General features: G+C 38.8%; 1 long non-coding RNA gene across 13 annotated transcripts; it reads left to right on the forward strand.

The window, feature by feature from the left end:
* The first annotated feature begins 406 nt into the window (after positions 1 to 406).
* LOC149232434 (uncharacterized) lies at positions 407 to 23090 on the forward strand. Of its 13 annotated transcripts, none has more exons than XR_016248152.1 (6): positions 407 to 688; positions 792 to 855; positions 963 to 999; positions 1101 to 1557; positions 22661 to 22697; positions 22799 to 23090. It is a non-coding gene; the product is annotated as an uncharacterized LOC149232434 (long non-coding RNA). The 13 variants fall into 13 exon arrangements; XR_016248151.1 differs by lacking the exons at positions 22661 to 22697; positions 22799 to 23090 and adding an exon at positions 6688 to 7054 and having other exon boundaries at positions 1101 to 1181; positions 1417 to 1557; XR_016248150.1 differs by lacking the exons at positions 22661 to 22697; positions 22799 to 23090 and adding an exon at positions 6688 to 7054 and having other exon boundaries at positions 1182 to 1557.
* The last annotated feature ends 409 nt before the right edge of the window (positions 23091 to 23499 follow it).

Raw genomic sequence — 23499 nt, forward strand, 5'->3', positions numbered from 1 at the left:
TTTGAAATAACAATTTCCTTTATTGGTACATTCCTTCTGGATTCCTCTATCACTTTTCTCTTATGAGATTCCACCTATAGGTTTCCATTTCCCTTCTCTTGTTTTTTTTCTTGAGGATCTATCTGATCTTACTGTAATGAACCTAATTTGCATCCCCAAATTTTAATTTTTTTTTTTTTTTGTTCTTTCTTACTTATGAAATCTATACTATTCTTAAAACTTATTACACTCTCATAATTAAAACTTGATATACCTAAGTCTTTACTCATCATTGTTGAATAATTAGATCCTTGTTATGTTTAGGTAAGGCACTAGTAACCTTTGTCATGGTGAAGGGGGTATCAATGTGGTTAAACTCTATAGGTATATTTGATACATATTACACCCTACCCCATACCCCTTTACATTTGCCGAGATCTGCAATGATTCCATCTACGACCAAGATCCTCCCTCCAAACCCTAACATCGTTTTGACTACCTTCTCTGTTGGGGTTTTCCATTTTCTCCTTGCGGCGTAGAGGTCCAAGGTTGCGTAAGGGTTTCTCATTTCCACTGTTGTGCTAGGACCCTTCCCTTCTCACAGAGTTCGCATTCTAACAGCTCCTCCCTCTGTCTTTGCCCATTTGATGAAAGAGATAAGGTTTACACAGCGACAGCTCGACTTGGTGGCCACTCCATTCGGAAGAGGGTAATATTTGACCCTCTGTTTATACTCCATTAGCTTTAATTTCATTTGTCACTTGAATTAGCTTCTGGTTAATTTTCATTTTGATTATTCTCCTCGTTGACAGAAGGAATGCCAATACTTCCTCTCTATCACACCCCTCACTGAAATGACACTACCCATGGTCTTAGGTGAGCTTCTCCCTGAGATTTAAGACCAAACCCACTTCTAGAGTTAATTTCCCCTTCTTGGTTTTTGTCCTATTATGTTAGCACAGATTATATGATTTATCTTGTAGGTTTGGAGAGCAGTTCTGGGTTCTTACGGCTCAACAGGCAACCCCGAAAATGTCTGCCTTTCGATAGAGGTTGTATTGATTTCCAGTTATACTTTTCTTTCGGTTGCTTTACGGATGGTATGCTTGTTATTGTCTCAGGTACGTGTCCAGAACGACTAATCTGACACACGACTTCGTGAAACTAAAGAATTTACTTAGTTTTGGTCGTCTGCTTGACAGGTTGGTGACTTTCGCTCCACATGGGCTTTCCTTCGGTTTGCATCTTATGGTTCTATTCCCATCAATTTCATCTTGCTGTCTGTGGATGTCTGTGTAGTTCAAAATCAATGAAGTTGGATATGCCCTCGGTTCACTTGGGCTTTTTGGGTTTTTACCCGTTACCCTTGGTTTCCACAATCTTTGCTGGAAGGATGTTTTCTACTACCTCGTACTGATAGTGCAGATTTTTTTGCAGGGCTTAAGTTTTCCCATACCTATATTTATTTTTATCTTTCGTTATTAGTTTGAGAAGACAACGACTATGTTGGGTTTTCGAGCGTCGTCGCAGCTGTTCCAATCTGGCCCTCTGGTCTCTTTAATCTTCCCAATCGTGGTGGTGAGAAAACTTGCTTAATTATGCTAAATGATTGAATTGGAATTCTCCTATGATCATGGATATTTTGTTAAGTTTGTGTGTAGGTTCAATGGATGTCGTTTTTTGTCTTCTAAATTAACGTAGATTTTTGGTCCATATGCCCAATTTTTCTTATACAGAAATAATGATGGAACCATCATGTGAATGTCGATAATATAATCATACTTTATTCCTTGTTTGATTCTTCTGGTTAAATCTCTGGTGGACATAATGACTTATGTTTGCTTCAGAAATATTATAGATGTAGGGTGTCGGTTTATTACATTTTGCTTACCTAGTTTCAGTATACTTCATCCAATGTTAGGCATACCTTCCTACTTAAATTCTGCATTCATATACAAAAGAAATCACTATATCATTTATTTTAGGAGAATTCTATCTCATACTGAACAGTTTGCCTGAATCTCTTTATGCATTTATCTGCTGGAAGCAAGTAATAATGTGTCTTTCGAATAACTACTATATAACTCTAGTCTTTGGTATAGTATCTCCATTTCTAATGTTAATATGTCATCTGACCTACAAAATTGTCCCAAAATGTTTTAAATATTGTAGTAAAGTATGCCTTCACACTACAGGATTTTCTAAGCTATATGTCTGTAGGTAAGGCATAAAGTATCACGGGTTTGCCTTGGATATTTTGTAATTACTAAACAGAAAGGTCTGTTTCTTCATAGTCACACAAATCCATGATACAATTCCCTTCTCTCACGGGGCAATCCTGAAATGGATTGTAACTAATCACCAATATACACTTCTTTTAACAGTACTCGAAAATTTAGGAACATAATTCCTAATCAAATCACTTATAGACTTGTCTGTCTGGCATTCTCTATACATCCTCAACTGCATACTTTCAGTTAAAATATTTCAAAATTCATATGCCCAACATTATCCAATTAAACTACACTGGTTAGCATATTCATTTGCATATAGTCACTGGAAGCCTTAACGTATAGGCTCCTATTTTAGCCATTTATAAACTTATACAACAAAATTTCAGCACGCTACCCACAAATTATATAAAATCTGCAACTCAGAAAGTTAATTAAACTACAGTGGGTAACTAACCTTCAACATGCATCTAATAAAAAACAATATTCAAGTATAGTTAAGAATTTCTAACCAATACACTCGAGATCAGAAAAACAATGGTGGATAGCACCAGACCTCCCAACCTTGAATGCTCTGATCCCCCCATCTATGACAACTTGCCAAGAATAAGTAACCACTACTCTGCCTTGATAACAATTATTTAACATTACCATGTTCACAGATTTTTTTTCCTTGGCAACGTCCTGCTTTTAGGGGATATGTTTCCCCTTAGCCTAGGCTTTTCCATTTTTTTTCCTTAAAGCTAAAAGCCTGCCTTTTCCACTTGCAGTGCTTTTATTCCCAGTCTTTATCTCCCACCGAGTTGGCATATATATATATATATATATATAATATATATATATATATATATATATAGATATATATATATATATCTAAAATCATGTTGAATCTAATTCCTCTCAGATTCTAGCAAGTTTCATCCTCTACTCTGGTGTCAGCCAATGAAATTTCCAACATAAAATCAATAACTTTATTAATAAAAACTTAAACATCCAAACATACATGTTTATCACGTACTAGCATAGTCACTGCCGTAACCATTACACAACTAATTAAGTTCAAAAAAAATGGGAGGTGTTACATCATCCCCCCCTTCAAACTTAACACCGTCCTCGGTGTTATTATTCATCAGGAAATAATTCAGGATAAGCAGCCTTGATGACCTATTATTTTTCCCAGGTTGCTTCCTCAACAGTAAAGTGTAGCCACTACACTTTAACCTGAGATATGACCGGATTCCATAGTACAGTTTCCCTCCATTATAGAATGCGAAGTGGTTCGGACAAGAAATATCATTCAGGTTCCACCTGTAAAATATGCCAATCAATTACATGAGAGCTATCATGCACATACATTTTAATAGAGACACATGAAATACATTATGTACTTTAATATGAGCAGGTGTAGCTAATTGATATACTACTGGGCTTATTCTCAAATACAGATGTTCCCCGAACTTAAATTATTTAAAAGTCCTTTTTTTATCTGCATAAATTTTTTGCTGATCTTGAGTAATTTTAATATTTTGCTGAATTGTTTGCACTATCTCTTCCATTTCACCTAAGAGCTCGAGTCCAAGGATCAACCTATCCTCTTGCTGACTCCAACTGAGAGGGGTATGGAATTTTCTTCCATAGGGAGCCTCAAAGGGGCTCATTTTAATGGAAGCCTGATAACTATTGTCATAGGCAAACTCGGCTAAATGCAGATAGTCCTCCCATTTTGCGGGTCTAACCAACACATACATTCGAAGAAGGTCTTCCAAGAACTGATTAGTTCAGTTTGCACATCCATCTGTGGGTGATATGCTATACTGAAGTTTAGTTTGGTACCAAAATTCCCAAACAATGATTTCCAAAATTTTGAAGTAAACTTTGCATCCCGATCTAATATGATCATTTTTGGTATACCATGTAATCTGAAAATATCTTTCATGGAGATATTTGCAATTTGCGTTGTTCCAAAGGTGGATTGCACATGATAAAGTGGGTTTCTTTGTCAGTACATATACTAGCACCATAATGGAATCATGTTGGTATGGAGTTCTTGGTAATCCAGTTATGAAATCCATGGAAATAATTTCCCAATTCCACTCTGAAATAGGTAATGAATTCACCAGACCTTCTGGATGTTGATGTTCTACTTTCACTTGTTGTCATTACAAGAACCTTTCCATGTAATCAACCACCTCCCTTTTCATTCTAGCCCAAAAAAATTATTTCCATAAAGCAGTTATCATTCTCTGGTATCCCGGGTGGCCTGCATATGGCTCCTTGTGCTTCTCATCCAAAATTATCTATTTGAGAGGGGTGCTATTAGGAATTATCCATCTACCTTGGCGGGTGATCAATCCTTGAGGATTGATCACATACCTTGTTTTTTTTTTATACAATTCTTCATATTATTGGTCCCGTTGACCAGCTAACCTTACCTGTTCTTCAAAATCCGTTCTTACTCTTACTCTCATGTGTACAACTGAAGCATGACCTTGCTCACCTAATGCATCAACAATCTTGTTCTCCTTCCCTTTAATATGATTGATTTCAAATTTGAATTTGCTAAGGAAGGCTAACAATCTTGCATGTCTCGCATTCAGGTCGGATTGAATAAAAAATTATTTAAGACTAATGTGTTTTGTCATTAAAACAAACTTTTTACCTAGTAAATAATGTCTCCACATTCTTAACACATGAATTACTACAACCAATTCCATATCATACACGGCATAATTTTTCTCATTTTTCTTCAGTTTCCCGAATTCATAGGCTAGTACAACAATGTTTTGTAGAAACACCCCTCTTAAACCTTCAAGGCATGCATCCATGCATACTACAAACTCCTAATCTAGATCTTATATCCATAAGACAGGAGGCGTGGTCAACATTTTTTTAAGTTTATTGAAGCTTTCTTGACACTTTTCTATCCATTCAAACTTTGTTCCTTTTTTCTATAATGAGGTGATGGGGTATGCCAATCTGGAAAATTCCTTCACAAATCTGTGATAGTATCCTACAATTCCCATAAAGGAACGAACTGTAGATACATCCCTTGGTAATGGCCATTCCAAAATGGTTGCAATCCTCTCGGGGTCTACTGCTAACCCTTCTTTAGATATAACATGTCCTAAGTATTGTATCTTGGTTTTAAAATATTTTCACTTGCTAGCTTTTGCATACAATTTATGTTCTCTTAATGTCTATAGTACCAACCTTAAATTTTCTTGATGTTCCTCCTCGTTTTTGGAGTACACCAGAATTTCATCTATAAAGACTAATAGAATGTGGTCCAGATACTAGTGTAACATGGTGTTCACGAGATACATGAACGTTCAGGAGCATTGGTGAGACTAAATGGTAGCACCATGAACTCATAGTGCCCATACCGTTTTCTAAAATCCCTCTTCTGAATATCTTCCTGTTTAATCCATAATTGATGATACCCCTTTCTCAGGTCAATTTTTGAAAATAATGAGGCCCCTCTCACTTGATAAAATAGATCATCTATTCTTGGTAAGGGGTATCTGTTTTTCACTGTTAATTTGTTCAATTGACTGTAATCTATACACATTTTGTATGTACCATCCTTCTTTTTCACAAATAGAACCGGTGCCCCCCAAGGAGAAACGTTGGGTCTGTTGTAAACTTTGTGTAGTAACTCCTAAAACTTCATTTTTAACTCCAGCAATTCTGGAGTACTCATATGATATGGAGTCCTTGACACTGAAATAGCCCTGGGCACTAGATTTATCTTGAAGTCTATATCTTTAGATGGGGGTAATCTCGAAATTTCTTCTGGAAAAAATCCAGGAATTCCTTGATAATTGTAATCGTTTCTAACTTCTGTTGTTCAAACAACTGGGGGTTGGCCTCAACCTGTGCCAAATATAGTTGACAGCCTTTTCTGGCACTTCTTTTCAGTTGTAAGGTTGAAATTTGTCAAACCATTATCGGTTTCATTTTTCCCTTAATTATTATCGGGACCCCAATCATTCCTACACATGTCATTGTTTTCTCCAAACAATTCATAATAGAAACTTATTGTTCTAGCTAGTCCATTCCCACTAATATGTCATATGATGCAACTGGGAGAAGATTCAATTCTACCTTTGAGGAATTGCCATTAAAATCAATAGGGCACTGCTTCACATACTGAGTTATTCTCTACTTAGTTCTTGTCGCTAGCTGTACTAGCCATGCATTTATGAATTTTTATGTTTTAAGATTGCATGTTTCTACAGTTTGGGGGTTAATAAAGCTTAAAGTAGCCCCCAGATATATTAAAATAGACACAGTCTGGTTTAAGATTTAACCTTTTGATGAGCCTCGTCATTGGATAATTATATGGGCCTTAATTGACCTCCTAGCTAGTCAAATCAACTCTTCTCACAATTTATTACATTTTCTTATTATATTTTGTTTAATGAGATGAGTTAAAGTGAGATATTATGCCTAGTGGACTAATATGCATTGAATGCAGGTTTGGAAGAGAAAATCAAGGACTTTTGGCAAGACTAAGGTTTGAAACTCAAATGGGACAAGGGAGAGAGATTGTAGGAGGTAAATCCTCCTCATTTACTCCTCCCCCATTCGAATATTCCTCCATTAATCAGACCAGCTTGGAGTGCAATCAACCAAGTCATGAAGATCAAAAGGCAGTCGAGCAAGTGATAGAAAAAGAGTTAGTTCATCTCTAGTTTGGGAGCTAAGCCTCCCTAGATTTAAGGGAGTCATTGGTGATTTCAGTTGTATAAGTATAGGGGCCTAGAGCCTCATTAGGATTTAAATTTTTGTTGTAAGAACACTAGTATTTTCAAGCTCCAAATATGTAGAAGACATTGATGTAATTTTCTGTTTTGATAATGAAAATGAGATTTTTCTTGATCCAGCACTGAGTTAACTTAGAGGGCTGAAGCTCTTGGTCTAGGGCCAAACCATAGCAGCAAAGGCTCCTCTTCTTGTATTTGTATGCTTGGCTTAGTTTCATAGATTCATGGTTAAATTGTCTTTAGAAGTATTTCATTGCAAGTAATGTATATTTGATTAGTTGTTTATCAGTTTGCTTCCATTTTTTCTTTACATCAGTAGCAGGTTAGAAGGGATAAAAGGAGCACCAAAAAGCTGTCAGTAGGTGTCTTGGCCTCACCTCTTGCCTCAGGGATCATGGTTTGAGGAAAAATCCCTTATGCAGCCCAAAAAAGACAAAATTCCATTTTCTCATAAGATTTAGAGTTTACTGTATTTGAACCAGAATTTGATCCGTTTTGTGAGTGGAGGATTTAATTACCATCTCTTCCATCTTCAATATTACATTAGATCTCATCCATGATTCCACTTTATTCAACAATTTTCCTCATGCATTAAGTAGACAGCTAGTTCATTAAATTCTGCTTTTCTAGATTGTTATATTTCTTCTTGTTTGCATGACTTTTTGGAAATTACAAATGTTTCATGTAGAGCAGGTGCTTTAGAAATATAAAGAGATCTCATAGTAGGCAACCACCTTCCAATTTCATCGATCCATAATAATTCTTTTCCTTCACCAAGATCTTCACCAATCTCATCATTTTACATAGAAAATCCTTCAAGCATGTTGAGTGAATCCAACCATCTCCTAACCTTGGTTTTGAGTTTGAGTGATCCTAGGAATTTTCTCACTCCATTCCACCCATCCACCACCTTCCCTAAGCCTTCCATCAGCTCTAGCAACCATCGTTTTCTTCTCAGCTGTATCCTGTAGGAATACAGGGAATCCTTTAGGTTTCTAGTACATCATGTATGTTTTCCTGTAGTGGCCTGTTTTGAGGCTAAACTAAGGGAAAACCTCTAGAAATCCACACTAGGTCACACAAAGGTCTCCCAAACCTTCCAACCATCTCCTAAACCTCCCAACCATCCACCATCATCAATAAGCCACCTGCTAGATCAGCAAAATAGAATAGGATTTACACTTGATTTTCCATAAAAAGAATAAAAAGAGAAAAACAAATTTATTTCAGTCCTTTACATGCATAGCAGTAATGTTTGATGTTTTGAACTTCCATGATTAGGACAGTAGAATTTCATACATGTTAGCTTGGCATTATTGTAAAGCATAGTTTCTTAGCAGTTAGTTAGGAAATGGTGTGTTTTAGCATTGAGTTTCGGTCTCTTTCATTATTGCAGTAGATAAGCTTTCTCATAAAGTAGATTCCTCTTTCTTTCATTAGTTATCAAGCTTCTTCTGAATAAATAGAAGTCTGGCTTGAAAAACCTAGTGGTCTCTCGCTAGCTAAACAATGAAAAAAGGTAGAATCATCAGTTTTACTGGTGCATACAACATTGTCACCTCCAAGTTTGTATGAACCCCGGGTTGATAACGTAAAGCTGGTAGCTCTAGGAGTTGTAGCATTCTTTTTGCAATACTGGTGCTCATCAGATTTTGGCATCGTAGTAAACCTTCAACAACAAGTATCAGGACTACTATAGGTCTAATGACACTAAAGAGGAAATTTTTAGGATGACGTTAGGCAATGGTGAATCCCTAGAGGATTATGAAGAAAGATTCCAGCTTAGCTACAAAAGCGTCAGGTGCACACATAACCCTGAGTCACCGAAGCTGGTTCTACTTAGAGGAGCAAGGGAAGACTTTTTGGATACCCTACACTTTTTAGTATGAGGGGATATCTACCAGTTACCATGTGAGGATATCAAGACTGTCTTTAGAAACCATTCTAGGGTAGCCAGCAAAAATGGTAGGGGTAGCCAACCTATGGTCAGTCCATCCTCTTCCAATTCATTCATGAAGGGTGAAATTGCAAATATGCTGGAGGATTTAAAAAGTGAGATGCTACAAACCCTTGCCCTACAGATGGACACTATGCACATTAAGAGGAAGCAGGAGGAAGAAGAGAGATCCTTGGCCATTTTTTGTCCTAGATGCACTAGGAGGAACCTTAGGAATGAATGTCCATTGAATTCTATTGAAATTTTCTCAGTATGTGAAGAAAACCACTCCACAGACAAGTGTCCCTCTTTATCTGGACTCAAAGTTGTATATCAAGGAGCTGAAGGGGTCACTGAGCAAATCTACTACATAAACCAAAGGAGACCTCAAGGGCCTAGGCCATAACAGCAGGGCATGCAAGGGTCATCCAGTGAATATTACAACCCCAACCAAACCACATCCATACCTGCTTGGAGGCCCACTGCTCATCCTTCCTAGTCTACACCACCTCCTTGGTCCTTTCCACCTCAATATCTTTCCTAGCCAGCCAGCCAGTCATTTCAACCATAGGCTATGCCACAACCTCAGTGGAATGCACCGCACCAAGGGTGAAGGCCCCAATACAACAATGTTCTAGCTTTATTGCCTTCACCACCTACCCAACCACAAATTTTACACTCTTCTTCACCTAAACAACCCGAGATGCCTACCCAGCCAAATCCAAACCCGAACAATAGACAGGCACAAAAAGTATACAATGGGGAGACATCATATCCAGCTTATGCTCTGGAGATTCAGGAAATCAACCTGAGATCTGGGAGAGTAATCCCGACCAACCAACCTTTACCTCCACCTAGGGAGGTTGAGGAAGAAAGAAAGGAAAGCGTGCTTAAAGTAAATCCACCATCCTTTCCTGAGAGATTAACCTAACCACTCCAGCCTACCCTAGAAGAGACTAAACTTCTGGGAGAATTGAAAAACCTATGTGTCAAAATTCCACTTCTCCAATCTATTAAGGATGTACCTATTTACAACAAGTTGATTAAGGATAAGTGCTTCAAGCATCCATGGAGGTGAAGAAGAGATGCCCCTACCATTAATGTCATTCGACAACTGTCCAACTTAATGTTGGGGCAAGTAATTTGTCCAAAGTATTTGGACCTTGGAAGCCCTGTAGTAGATGTCCACATCAATGGCACCATTGTTACACACACTTTGATCGATCTTGGGGTTGCCATTAATGTGATTACCAAGGACACCATGCTCAAGCTCAACCTCCAAGGTTCATTAAGGAAGACCACAACAATTCTGCAACTTGCAGACCGCTCCATAGTGACCCCTGAGGGGATTGTGAAGGATGTGAAGGTCTCCATTGATTCTTGGTAATACCCTATAGATTTCCTAGTTCTCAAGCCTAAGGCTAAGCTTACTGGTTAACCTCTCATCCTTGGGAGGCCTTGGTTAGCCATTTTTTATGCTTACATTAGTTGCAGAGCTGGAAATATGACCATTAAGAATGGGAATATTTCCAGGAAGTTAGTCTTATACCTTCCTGATCAGCCATCTCTAGAACATGAATTACCTTTGTGGCTGGAAGAGGAGGAGGAAGATGAATATTATTCTGACGAACTCTATACTTTAGAAACAACCATGGGAGGGGGAGAGTAGGATGAAGATGATTTTATCGAATATGTACTGCAAAGTCCAACTCCCAGTACATTATCCTTAGAAGAAGTAGTAAGGGGAACAAAAACAACCATTAAATTGATCTATGCTTAGCCGATTCCAACCCTGTCCATGTCAAAAACATAGAATTCGGCCCCAAGAGAACTTTGAAAATCAATCCATCTCTTTCTATTCTCCAAGAAGAAAAGTTGTGCAACATGCTAAAGGAACATCTGGATGTCTTTGCTTGGAGTTACCAAGAAATGACGGGAGTACACCCCTCATTGTGTACTCACCATATTTATATGAAGGAAGGTTGCAAGCCTATCTGACAACCCCAAAGAAGGATGAATCTAGCTCTTAATGATATAGTCAAAGAAGAACTGCAAAAATTGTTAGATGCAAGATTCATTTACCCTATCTCAAATAGTGAGTGGGTCTCTCCTTTGGTGTTGGTTCCAAGAAAAATGGTAAGTGGAGGATTTGTGTCGATTATAAGGAGTTAAACAAAGCCATAAAGAAGGGCCATTTCTCTCTACCTTTCATCAACCAAGTGCTAGATGGCCTAGCAGGGAAAAAGTTTTTCTCTTTCCTAGATGGATTCAACGGGTACACTAAAATCCAGATCAGCCCAGAAGACTAGAATAAAACCACCTTCACTTGTCCTTATGGTACTTTTGCCTATAGGGTCCTTCCTTTTGTCCTATGCAATGCTCTTGCCACTTTTCACAGAGTAGTCTGAGTATCTTTGCCAAGTTAGTCCATGATGTGGTAGAAATCTATATGGATGATTTCACACCTTATGGAGGTGATTTTGATGAGGCTCTGTCCAACTTAGGTAAGGTTCTGCACAAAGGCATTGAAATGAACCTATCTCTCAATCCTGAGAAATGTGAATCCTTGATGACTGCAGGGACCGTGCTAGGTCATTCAATATCTCAACAAGGACTGCAGGTGGACCCAAACAAAATAGCTATCTTCCAAAGGGTCCCACCTCCATAAAAGCATAGAGATGTAAGAAGCTTCCTAGGGTTATCTGGATACTACCGAAGGTTTATAAAAGACTTCAGCAAGTTGGCTTCTCCTTTATTTGGATTAGTGGCCAAAGACTTTGAGTTTGTGTGGTCAAAACGCTGTCAAGAGGCATTGGACACCTTGAAGGACAAGTTAACCACTGCATCGATTCTCCGAGGCTTAAATTGGGCCCTTCCTTTTCATATTCATGCTGATGCCTCACACAAAGCCATATGAGCATCCCTAGGCCAAGTAGATGAGAAATTTCCTTCTGCCATTTAATTTATCAGTAAGAATCTGTCAAACGCCGAACTGAACTACATAGTGACTAAAAAGGAGCTCCTAGCTATTGTGCATTCATTGAATAAATTTATGCATTATATTACATGATATCAAAAATTTGTACATACTGACCATGCTACAATCAAATATTTAATGAATAAACATGATGTGAATGCCTAGATCATTAGACAGTTACTTTTATTACAATAGTTTGATCTAATTATTGTTGATAAGCCCGAAAAGGAAAATGTTGTTGTAGACTTTTTGTCCAGATTAAATTTGCCTGCATGTGAAGAGAGAATGGTTGATGATCAGTTATCAGATGAGCACTTATTCGCCATTTTAGTTCTGTCTCCATGGTTTGTTGACATAGCAAACTATTTGGTATATACACAGTTCCACTGAATCTGTCTGACAAAGGGAAAAGAAAGATTGTGAGGAAGAGTGCCCACTTCACCTGGATTGGGGGCAACCTCTTCAAACTTGGTCCAGATCAAATTATAAGAAGATGTGTGAGGGAGGAGGAAGTCTTTGACATCCTTCTGACCTGTCATGGTGGGCCTTGTGGAGGTCACTTTGTAGCAAAGAGGACAACATTTAAAGTCTTACAAGGTGGGTATTATTGGCCCACTCTTCACCAGGATGTGAAAAGATATACTAGTCAGTTTGATCAGTTCAAAAGGATGGGAAAGCCTACTCCAAGAGATGAAATGCCTCTGCAACCTCAAGTGACTTTTGAGCCATTTGACAAGTGGGGCATGGACCTCATTGGACCTATTGACCCTACTTCCAAGCAAAAGTAGAATACCATTGTGTGCACTAACTATCTGAATAAGTGGGCTGAAACCAAGGCAATTAAGGCAACAACAGAGGAGAAGGTGGATGAGTTCTTAAGGGAGAATGTATTTTACAAATTTGGGTGCCCTAGAGAACTGGTCACTGATCAAGGCAGTCAGTTTACCTCGAACATGATTGAAGAATTGCTCAACCAGCACAAGATCAATCATAAGACCTCCACTCCCTATCACCCACAAGCTAATGGGCAAGTGGAGGTAACCAATAGAGCGTTAGAGGACATCTTGACCAAAGTGGTTAGCAGTAGTAGGAAAGATTGGGCAGATAAACTAGTTGAGGCCACCTGGGCCTATAATACCACCTGGAAGACCACCACTAGATTCACACCCTATGAGCTGGTCTATGGGAAAAAGGCCCTGCTATCCACTGAATTTGAGTATAACACATTGAGTATGGCAGCCCAACTAGATCTAGATCTCAACAGTGCACAAAAAGAGAGGTTGCTCCAGTTGAATGTTTTAGATGAGTTCAAAATGCACACCCTCCTACATACAAAGGTAACTCAACTTTAGAGGAAGATATGGCATGATAATAACATCAAGGACAAGCAATTTCAAGAAGGTGATTAGGCTTTGTTATATGGTTCCAGATATAAAGAATTTAAGGGAAGGTTAAGGACAAGATGGTTAGGGTCTTTTGTTATAGAGATACGTCATGATAATGGTTCAGTGCAGATCAAAACCATAGATGTAGAGGCCATTCCTTTACATGTTAATGGGCACAGACTGAAAGTTTACAAGAGGCCATTGTCAAAGCAAGAGTTCATTGATGGTATCAATAAATATGTGATGGTCATGGAGCAAGTTTCATCTCCCGTCTCATTAAGTCACTAAGAAAATAAAAAATAAAAATAAGGACTTAGATGAAAACCTCCATGAGGCACCTGAGTCCCACTATTGTGTTGAAGACCTCTTGGGGCGGCCCAATGGTGTAGAAAATAGAAAAATAAAAAAGAGAAATAAAAATATCTCTCGGTGAAAACCTCTCTTAAGGTGCCCAGGGAAAGAAAATAAAATGAAAACCTCTTGGAGGCAGGCTAGTTGTTTAAAAAAAAATAAAAATTGAAAAACAGAAAAGGAAAAAATCATGAAAAATTGTATGCAGGTCAGAAAGAGGACAATCAGAGAGCAAAGGAGAATCAAAAGGGACCTATTTCACTCACATTTTTATTTTTCCATCCATTATCTTCATCATTCCACCATTCCTTTCATTTCTTCACTCATTTTCCTCAGTTTGCATGGGTAATGTGTTTTCTACAGGATTCCCTGTAAACCTACAGGATGATCATGTAGGAATTACAGTGGCTTCAGAATCCTAAAATGAGTAACACTAGGGAAAGGAAATGACCTTCCCATGTCAAAAAAAAAGAAAAAACCCTATATCCTAACTTCATTACCATACCTCTCTCCACCATGATCACCCCTGCATCCATCATAAAAAAAATCAGTTTTCAAAAAAAATTCACAGTCTTCAAAAGAGAATACAGAGTAAAATGAAACATGGAGCATAAGGGAACAACATGTGAGTGTACTTCTCATTATTCACACTCCTAGACCTCCTCTCTATCCATGTAATCATCCTCAAAGTCCCAACAGAAGAAATGATTAAAAATTCTAAGGGAGAAGCAACTACAACACATCTTGTAGGAAATCCTGTAGCAGCCTATCCCACAAAATAAAAATCATGAGTAGCAGTAAGCTTCCAGCATGAAGATCCAAGGGAAGAAGAAGCTCTAGAGCAGTAGCAGCACCATCATCTTCAACACTAGGTACCTGCACATCAAGGGAATCATCGAAGGGCAATAAAAAAGGAAGGAAAAATAACATGCAGCCAACACACAACAAGCACCTCATGTCTTCAACAAACTGTAGCAAGGTATTAGCACCATAGGTAAGTATCTTGCTTCACTCTCTCATTTTCATTCTGTAGTCAAAATATGTAAAGGTTGTGAGCGAGTTTGTTTACAAGCGAAAGGTGGCCAGTTAAATTGGCCACCTTCATTCAGTCGACAAAGACAAAATAGTTGGTCCTCGCACACGTGGCAACAGTCAAGTCAAAAAGAGAGGAGGAGGATGAAGGTGGTTAAGGTTACGGATGCCCAAAGTGGGAGTTGATTACGAGGAGAGGGGAATGATGAGGTGTTAGTGGGGACCAATGGTCCAAAAATAGAAAAAATTGTACCTCGGCAGCCAGCACACCACTTCACTCAACTCAACCATAAGAGGAAATAATCGTTCATCCCCATGCAGCCATGCACTCATCTCCTCGAGGTTCGCTCTAGCAAAATCACTCTCGTACCCAAGCAACCTAAAAAAGAGAAAAAATCCATCTTTCTCCTACACAGGACTTCCTACAGGATTACACAAGAATCGTACAGGATACAGTCAAACAGTCTACAGGATTGGCCGAGAGTAGTTTTAGAAGGGAAAACATAAGGGTTGGATACAAAAAACACCATGAGGAGGTAGGCTATGCATTTCCTTCCATTTTTCCAAGTGAATAGAACAGAAAGATCTCCCAGTTTGAGTGAATTTGATAGTTGTGTAAGGGAATTGTCTCCTCAAGTATTTCAGTCACATTTCCTCTTGCATTAAAATTTGTATCAACCATATTTGCTCCTCCAAATTCACCAAAAAAATGAAATGGGGTATAATAGAAGGGAGCCCATTAACGCTGTGAGGATTCACCAACACCCTCCTATGTTATAAATCTTCACGAGGCAAAATTGGATGGGGTATTTTGAGAAATTGAGGGGGCATGATGATGAGGTGGCTCGAGATTTTTCTCTCTCCCTCACTCCACTAACCAGAACCCATACCACTATTGTGGTGAGAGGCCTCTCCATAGAACTCACCCCTGAACTCATAATTAGAATTACCACACTTCGCCTAGTGTGCCTTGGAGAAAGAAAGACGAGTGAGATAGCCAGACTTCCAAGAAGAAATTCTTTTTAGAGGGAGAGGAGCCCATTGAGGACAAGAATGGAGTAAGGAGAACAAGCCTACCATACCTGTGCAATTAGGTAAGCTACCACCTTATCAAATACATATCATGTGAAGGTAGGTATAGTGTGGTTTACGGTTATCACTTTAGGCTCCTTGAAGAATTGAGATTTGGAGCAAAAACACCTCCTCACCACAGGCACAGCATACCATATTTCCTTCTGCAATCACTGATAGATACAAGCATAAAGGTGCAGGAAGGAAATCACCAACAATTAGCCCACCATGGGTTAATTAGAATCATCATATAAGATTCCCTCCAAAACCTCAGAATACCTATCCAATGGGAATTTTTTAGAGACATGCAGACAAATGAGGATATCAAAGCCCTAACATATGATATTAGCCCTACTATTAGTGAAAATGGTGAAGAAGAGACAGAAACTGATGGAGAAGAAGTAGAGAGGGATGAAGAGGAGATAGATGAGGATGAAGAGGAAGAGAAAGAGAAGGGAGGTGATGAAGAAACAGAGGAAGATGTCAAGGAGGAAACTGATAAACAAGATGAGGATATAGAGGGAGAAAGGCATAGGTAAAAAGGGTAATGGAAAAGAGGAGGCAAAAGATGAGGAGTCACCTAGGGTGTCTCCAGAACCCACTGAGAGAGAGGCAGTAGCTTCCCTCACTTCCCTTAGCACCCCTATCAAAAAAAAGGCAAAAGACAGAGGAAAACCCCCTTATACTTCAGAACAAGGTATAGGTAAAAAGGGCAATGGAAACGAGGAGGCAGAAGACAAGGAGGAGTCACATAGGGTGTCTCCAAAACCCACTGAGAGAGAGGAAGCAGTTGCCCTCACTTCCCTTAGCACCCCTATCAAACAAAAAGGAAAAAGAAAAAGGAAAAACCCCTTATACTTGAGAACAAGGAAAACCACAAGGATAAGGCAGGGAAAACCCCAAACTCCAACCAAGGTTCCCATTATTATTGAGGACTCACCTAAACAGCAGGAGAAGATGGCTCCTCCTATAAAAACTCAAGAAGAAGGACCCTCAACACAAACCTCCCCTAAGTCTCCCATCACATATGTGAGAAAGCCTGTAACCAGGTCTACCTCATCCAAAGGAAAAGGCATCCTAAAGGAAGTAGAGGCGGTCCTACAGGAAACTATGTTAAACCTACAAAAAACTCAAAAATTGGACGAGGAGAGAAGTATGCATCCAGAAACAAAGATAGAGGACCAAGAGTTAAGGGAACCTAGTCCTCAACCTAACCTTGACTCCTACCATTGATTTATTGAGGGGGACAGGGTCATTCCACAAAAATTTGCCATTCCATTATTCTGTATGCTTGAGAAAGAAAGAGCTTGAACTCATAGATGGATGCAGATTGCCAAGTCCAAGGGAGTGGAGGACATTGGTCACATGGAGGAGAATCTCAAAGAGATGGGAAGGGAACTAAGTAGCTTGATCGACAGAGAGGCCATAATGAAAAATCAATTGGAGGCGGAAAATGCATGGTTGAAAGGACAATTGCAAGAAAGAGAGAATCAATTGGCGTCCATGGCTAGTCTATCTTTAGAAGAAATCTAGTGCAGGATGCTAGCTAAGTCCTATGCACTATACCTTAAGGAAGAATGGCTACAGTTCCAAATAAATACCCTATCACAGAGAGTCACCATGCCATTCCAGTATTATAAATAGTTCATTGATCTCTCTGATAAAAGTACATTAGAGGATAGGGCTAAGATGTCTAAGTTCTACCTGCGTAACATGGCTTTGACAGATATGAATGTATGGGACCCTAATGCAAAGCTAGGGGATTTACAGTTGATGGCTTTGGCAACATGGATGAACCACGAGGAAGCAAGGGTTGCAGAAATGAAGAGGATATTGGCAATGGAACAAACAAAGCCTCTTATGATCAGAGCTGAGCAATCCAATCCAATGGCTATCATTAGCACACATAATTTAATTGCAAATGATCCTCAACTTGCACCCAGGTGTCTTGATTCCCAAGAGCAAGCCATTACACATTTTGAGGACATGTTCAGATTGTTAGGGGATGATAGCATGAAAGCTTGCCTAAGGAGATGGAATACTTTTCCATATAGTTTGAATATCAAGAGTACCACTCTCCTCAAAGGATGAGAGAAGCACTGAACAAGACACCCATGTACAAGAAATCCATCCAAAGGCTCAAAGTCAATTGGATTGGCTTGAGACTCAGTCCACCACTGCTCTTGGGGATGTTAGAAGGAAGGAAGGAAGAAGAAGAAAGAAAGTAGTGGGAGGAGGTAGAAAAGAAGGCAGGATTCTATGCACAAGAAGAGGAAACCACAATAGAAGCATGGGATGTTAGGGAGGCCACTAGAGCTATGAAAGACATGGATATTGATTAAGTTTCTCAGAGGATGAGAAACACTTTTAGTAGGGGGGTGATGATGAGCCTCATCATTGGGTAATTATATGGGACTTAATTCACCTCCTAGCTAGTCAAATCAACTCCTCTCACAATTTATTACATGTTTTGATTATATTTTGTTTATTGAGATTAGTTAAAGTGAGATATTATGCCTAGTCAACTAATATGCATTGAATGCAAGTTTGGAAGAGAAAATCAAGGAATTTTCGCAAGACTAAGGTTTGAAACTCGAATGGGACAAGGGAGAGAGATTGTAGGAGGTAAATCCTCCTCATTTACTCCTCCCCATTCGAATATTCCTCCATTAATCACACCAGCTCGGAGTGCAATCAGCCAAGTCATGAAGATCAAAAGGCAACTGAGCAAGTGATAGACAAAGAGTTAGTTCATCATGAGTTTGAGAGCTGAGCCTCCTTAGATTTAAGGAAGTCATTGGGGACTTCATTTGTATAATTAGAGAGACCTAGAGCCTCATTAGGATTCGAATTTTTGTTGTAAAAACACTAGTTATTTTTGAGCTCCAGACTTGTGGAAGACATTGATGTAATTTTCTGTTTTGATAATGAAAATGAGCTTTTTTCTAATCCAACACTGAGTTAAATCAGAAGGCTGAAGATCTTGGGTTAGGTCCCAACCCTAGCAGTAGAGGCTCCTCTTCTTGTATCTGTATGCTTGGCTTAGTTTCATAGATTCATGGTTAAATTGTCTTTAGAAGTATTTCATTGCAAGTAATGTAGATTTGATTAGTTGTTTATTAGTTTGCTTCCATTTGTGCTTTACTTCAGTAGCAGGTTAGAAGGGATAAAAGGAGCACCACAAAGTTGTCAGTAGGTGTCTTGGCCTCACCTCTTCCCTCAGGGATCATGATTTGAGGAAAAGACCCTTATGCAGCCCCAAAAAGACAGATTTCCATTTTCTCATAAGATTTAGAGTTTACTGTACTTGAAGTAGCATTTGATTAGTTTTTCAAGTGTGGGATTTAATTACCATCTCTTCCATCTTCAGTCTTACAGTAGATATCATCCATGATTCCATTTTATTCAGCAATTTTAATCATGCATGAAGTAGACAACTAGTTCATTAAATTCTTCTTTTCTAGCTTGTTAGAATTCTTCTTGTCTACATGAATTTTTGTAAATTATAAATGTTTGATGCAAAGTAGGTGCCTCAGAAATATAAAGAGATATCAGAGCAGAAAACCACCTTCCAACTTCATCCAGCCATAATCATTCCTTGCTTTCACCAAGATCTTCACCAATCTCATTATTTTACATAGAAATTCCTCCAAGCATGTTGAGCGAATCCAACCATCTCCTAACCTTGGTTTTGAGTTTTGAGTGATCCTAGGAATTTTATCACTCCATTCCACCCATCCACCACCTTTCCTAAGTGTTCCATCACCTCCAACAACCATCGTTTTGCTCTCGGTTGTATCCTATAGAAATACAGGGAATCTTATAGGTTTCTAGTACATCTTATAGGTTTTCCTGTAGTGGCCTGTTTTGAGGCCGAATTGAGAGAAAACCTCTAGGAAGCCACACCATGTTACCCAAGTGACTCCCAAACCTTCCAACCATCTCCTAAACCTCCCAACCATCCACCAACATCACTAAGCCACCTGCCACATAACCAAAGAGATGGGTTTACACTTGATTTTCCATAAAAAGAACAAAAAGAGAAAAACATATTTATTTCAGTCCTTTACATGCATAGCAATAATGTTTGATGTTTTGAACTTCCATGCTTCGAACAGTAGCATTGCATACATGTTAGCTTGGCATTATTGTAAAGCATAGTTTCTTAGCAATTAGTTAGGAAATGGTGTGTTTTAGCATTGAGTTTTGGTCTCTTTCATTATTGCAGTAGATAAGATTTCTCATAGAGTAGATTCCTCTTTCTTTCATTATTTATCAAGCTTCTTCTGAATCCATAGAAGTCTGGCTTGAAAACCCTAGTGGTCTCTCGCCCTCTCAACAATGAAAAAAGTCAGAATCATCACTTTTACTTGTGTATATAGCATTGTCACCTCCAAGTCTGTACGAACCCCAGGTTGATAAAGTAAAGCTGGTAGCTCCAGCAGTTGCAAAATTCTTGCTACAATATTGGTTCTCATCACCTTCTATTTGCAGCATAGTGGTCTGATGTTTAGCTCATCAGTTTTCCAGGGTAGAACTGATCCTCGATATGTTTCTTGCAACATCATTTACCGTAGTGGCCTTCCGAACTGCCTGTATGTTTTTCATAGACTAATATTTGTGTGGGAAGTCCCTCATCATATGAGGTTCCCCACATCCCCAACACCTTAGTGGTTCTTTGGCGGTGCCATTCTTTTTGTTGTTATGTTTTGTCACTCTTGAACCCATGTGGGACTGAGCTGGCAAGGGTCCTTCTCCTCTAAACCCTTTCCTTTTTTGATGATCTCTACAAAAATTTCTCAAGTAGAGTGGTTTTCTTCTCCACTCCTCCACCAGTTCTACCGCCTTCTTTGGTCCTCCAGAGTTTGCCACCTTCATTTTTAATTTTAAACTGTTGATAACATAGCCTCACCTTTCTGACCACTTCATCCATGGTCTTTGGGTTGTCAAACTCAATTCTCTCCTTGTAAGAGACTGGAAAACAGTTCAGGAACCACTGAATTTTAGCTTTCTCTTCTTTCAAATAGGGTACATATCACAACAAATTGTTGAATTTGTTTAGAAATTCATCCATAGTTAGTTGGCCCAACTTCAACTCATGGAATTCCTTAGACCTGTCATCATAATACCTCTCACTTAGGAATCTGGCCTTGAATTGCTTCTGAAATTCCTCCCATGACATTGTTTTTTCTTCAAGCGTTTGAACACTATTTCTCTCCTTCCACCACAGGGTGGCTTTACCCTGCAATTGATAAATTTCCAATCGTGATTTCAGATTGTTTTCATATTCATATACTTGAAAATATTTAGTCATATTCAACAGCCATGCCTCTGCATCCTCCTCCTTCTATCCATCAAATACTGGTGGCTTGATTTTTCTAAATTCTCCTTGTAATTTGGCTTTCCTTCGCTTCTTATACACCCTTGGTGATTCGAGATTAGATTCTCCCCCTCTTCTCGACTTATTAGATTCTATCTTCCTCATATATTCCTTGTCTACACTTTCATAACTACACTTCTTTGTCCATTCTCGGATTAGTTTCTCCTGTTCTTCATTGGCTCTCAACAACTTTTTATTACTGCTACAGAGTTGAACTAACTACAATTGCAGTGTCTCTACCATTTCCACCAACTGAGAGCTTACAGCAGCAGTATTTCCTACTTCCCTCGGTTCCACGTACAATTCCTCTTCTCCTGTATTAGGTGGTAGAGGTCCTTCCATAACTGTTCAAATTTAGATTTTTACATACACCACAATTCAGATTCGATAACAACAGTTGACATATTATATATACATATATTTCCTTTCTTTTTGCATAGCCTGCTTTAACGTAGATGCCCCCTTACAGGCTCAAAAGTAGAACTGTTCTTCAATACCATTTGTAACGAACCTAATTTACATCCCCAATTTTTTGTTTATTTATCTTCTTTCTTTATGAAATCTATACCATTCTTAAAACTTATTACACCCCCATAATTAAAAATAGATATACCTAAGCCTTTACTCATCATTGCTAAATAATTAGATCCTTTTTTATGTTTAGGTAAGGCATGAGTAACCTTGGTCATGGCAAGGGGGGTTGTGAATGTGGTTAAACTCTATAGGTATATTTCCTACATATTACACCCTACCCCATACCCCTTTACATTTTCCCTTTCTCCTATAGTGGTAACGATTTTTACACATGACGCAGGGTGTTATATTTTGGTGTATAACAGATGTACTCATTTGTTTCTTGTGATACAGACCAGGGAAGTATGGAATTCCATTATGATGCTAGGTGTAACCCCTATTCATTCAACCGAATTGGAACCTGTGCATCCGTCCCCTAGGCCGCATCCCCAATGTTGAATTTTTTGATGTGTTTTCAAGGGCCCAGATTCATCACAATTTGATCTACAAACCAGATTCTCCCTCCAAACCCTAACATCATTTTGACTACCTTCTCCGTTAGGGATTTCCATTTTCTCCTTCCGGCGTATAGGGCCGAGTTTGGGGTAAGGGTTTCTCCTTTCTACTGTTGTGCTACGACCCTTCCCTTCTCACACAGTTCACATTCTAACAACTCCTCCCTCTGCCTTTGGCCATTTGATGAAAGAGTTAAGGTTTTCATAGTGATTGCTCGACTTGGCAGCCACTCCATGCAGAATAGGGTGATCTTCGGCCCTCTATTTATACTCCATTAGCTTTAATTTCATTTGTCACTTGAATTAGCTTCTAGTTAACTTTCATTTTGGTTACTCTCCTTGTTGACAAAAGTAACGCCAATACGTCCTCGCTATCACACCCCTCACCGAAATGGCACTACCCATGGTCTTAGGTGAGCTTCTCCCTGAGAATTTAAGAGAAACCCCACTTCTAGAGTTAATTTCCCCTTCTTATTGGTTTTTTCCCTATCATCTTAACCTGAATTATGTGATTTACCTTGCAGGTTTGCAGAGTAGTTCTAGGTTCTTACGGCTCAACAGGTAACCCCCAAAATCTCTCCCCTTCGATAGAGGTTGTATTGATTAACAATTATAATTTTCTTTCGGTTGCTTTATTGATGGTATGCTTTTCATTGTCTCAGGTACACCCCTAGAATGACTAACTTGTCACACAGATTCATGAAACTAAAGCATTTACTTAGTGTTGGTCGTCTGCTTGATAGGTTGGTGACTTTCGCTCCACATGGGTTTTCCTTTAGTTTGTTTCTTATGGTTCTGTTCAAATCACTTTCGTCTTGTTGTCTATGGATGTCTGTGTATTTCAAACTCAGTGAAGCTAGATATGCCCTCGGTTCACTTGGGCTTTTTGAATTTTTACGCACGAACCTTGGTTTACACAATCTTTCGTGGAAGGACGTTTTCTACTACCTGGTAGTGATAGTGCAACTTTTTTTGTAGGGCTTAAGTTTGCCCATAGTTCCGTTGTCAGCTATATTTATTTTTATCTTTTGTTATTAGTTTGAGAAGAAAACGACTATGCTGGATGTACGAGGTTTTTGAGGGTCATCGTGGCTGTTTCGGTCTGGCCCTCTGGTTTCTTTAAACATAAACCCGATCCGGGCAGTGAGAAAACTTGCTTAATTATGCTAAATGTTTGAATTGGAATTCTCCTATGATTATGGATATTTCATTAAGTTTGCTTGTAGATTCAATGGATGTCATTTTCTATCTTCTAAATTAACTTAGATCTTTCGTCCATATGCCCAATTTTTCTGATACAGAAATAATGATGGAAACATCTTATGAATGTCGATAGTATAATCACACTTTATTCCCTGTTTGA

This window comes from Pinus tabuliformis, chromosome J (assembly GCF_031772625.1).
Source record: "Pinus tabuliformis cultivar Carrire ecotype Pingquan chromosome J, CPIR1, whole genome shotgun sequence".
Taxonomy (NCBI): Eukaryota; Viridiplantae; Streptophyta; class Pinopsida; order Pinales; family Pinaceae; genus Pinus; species Pinus tabuliformis.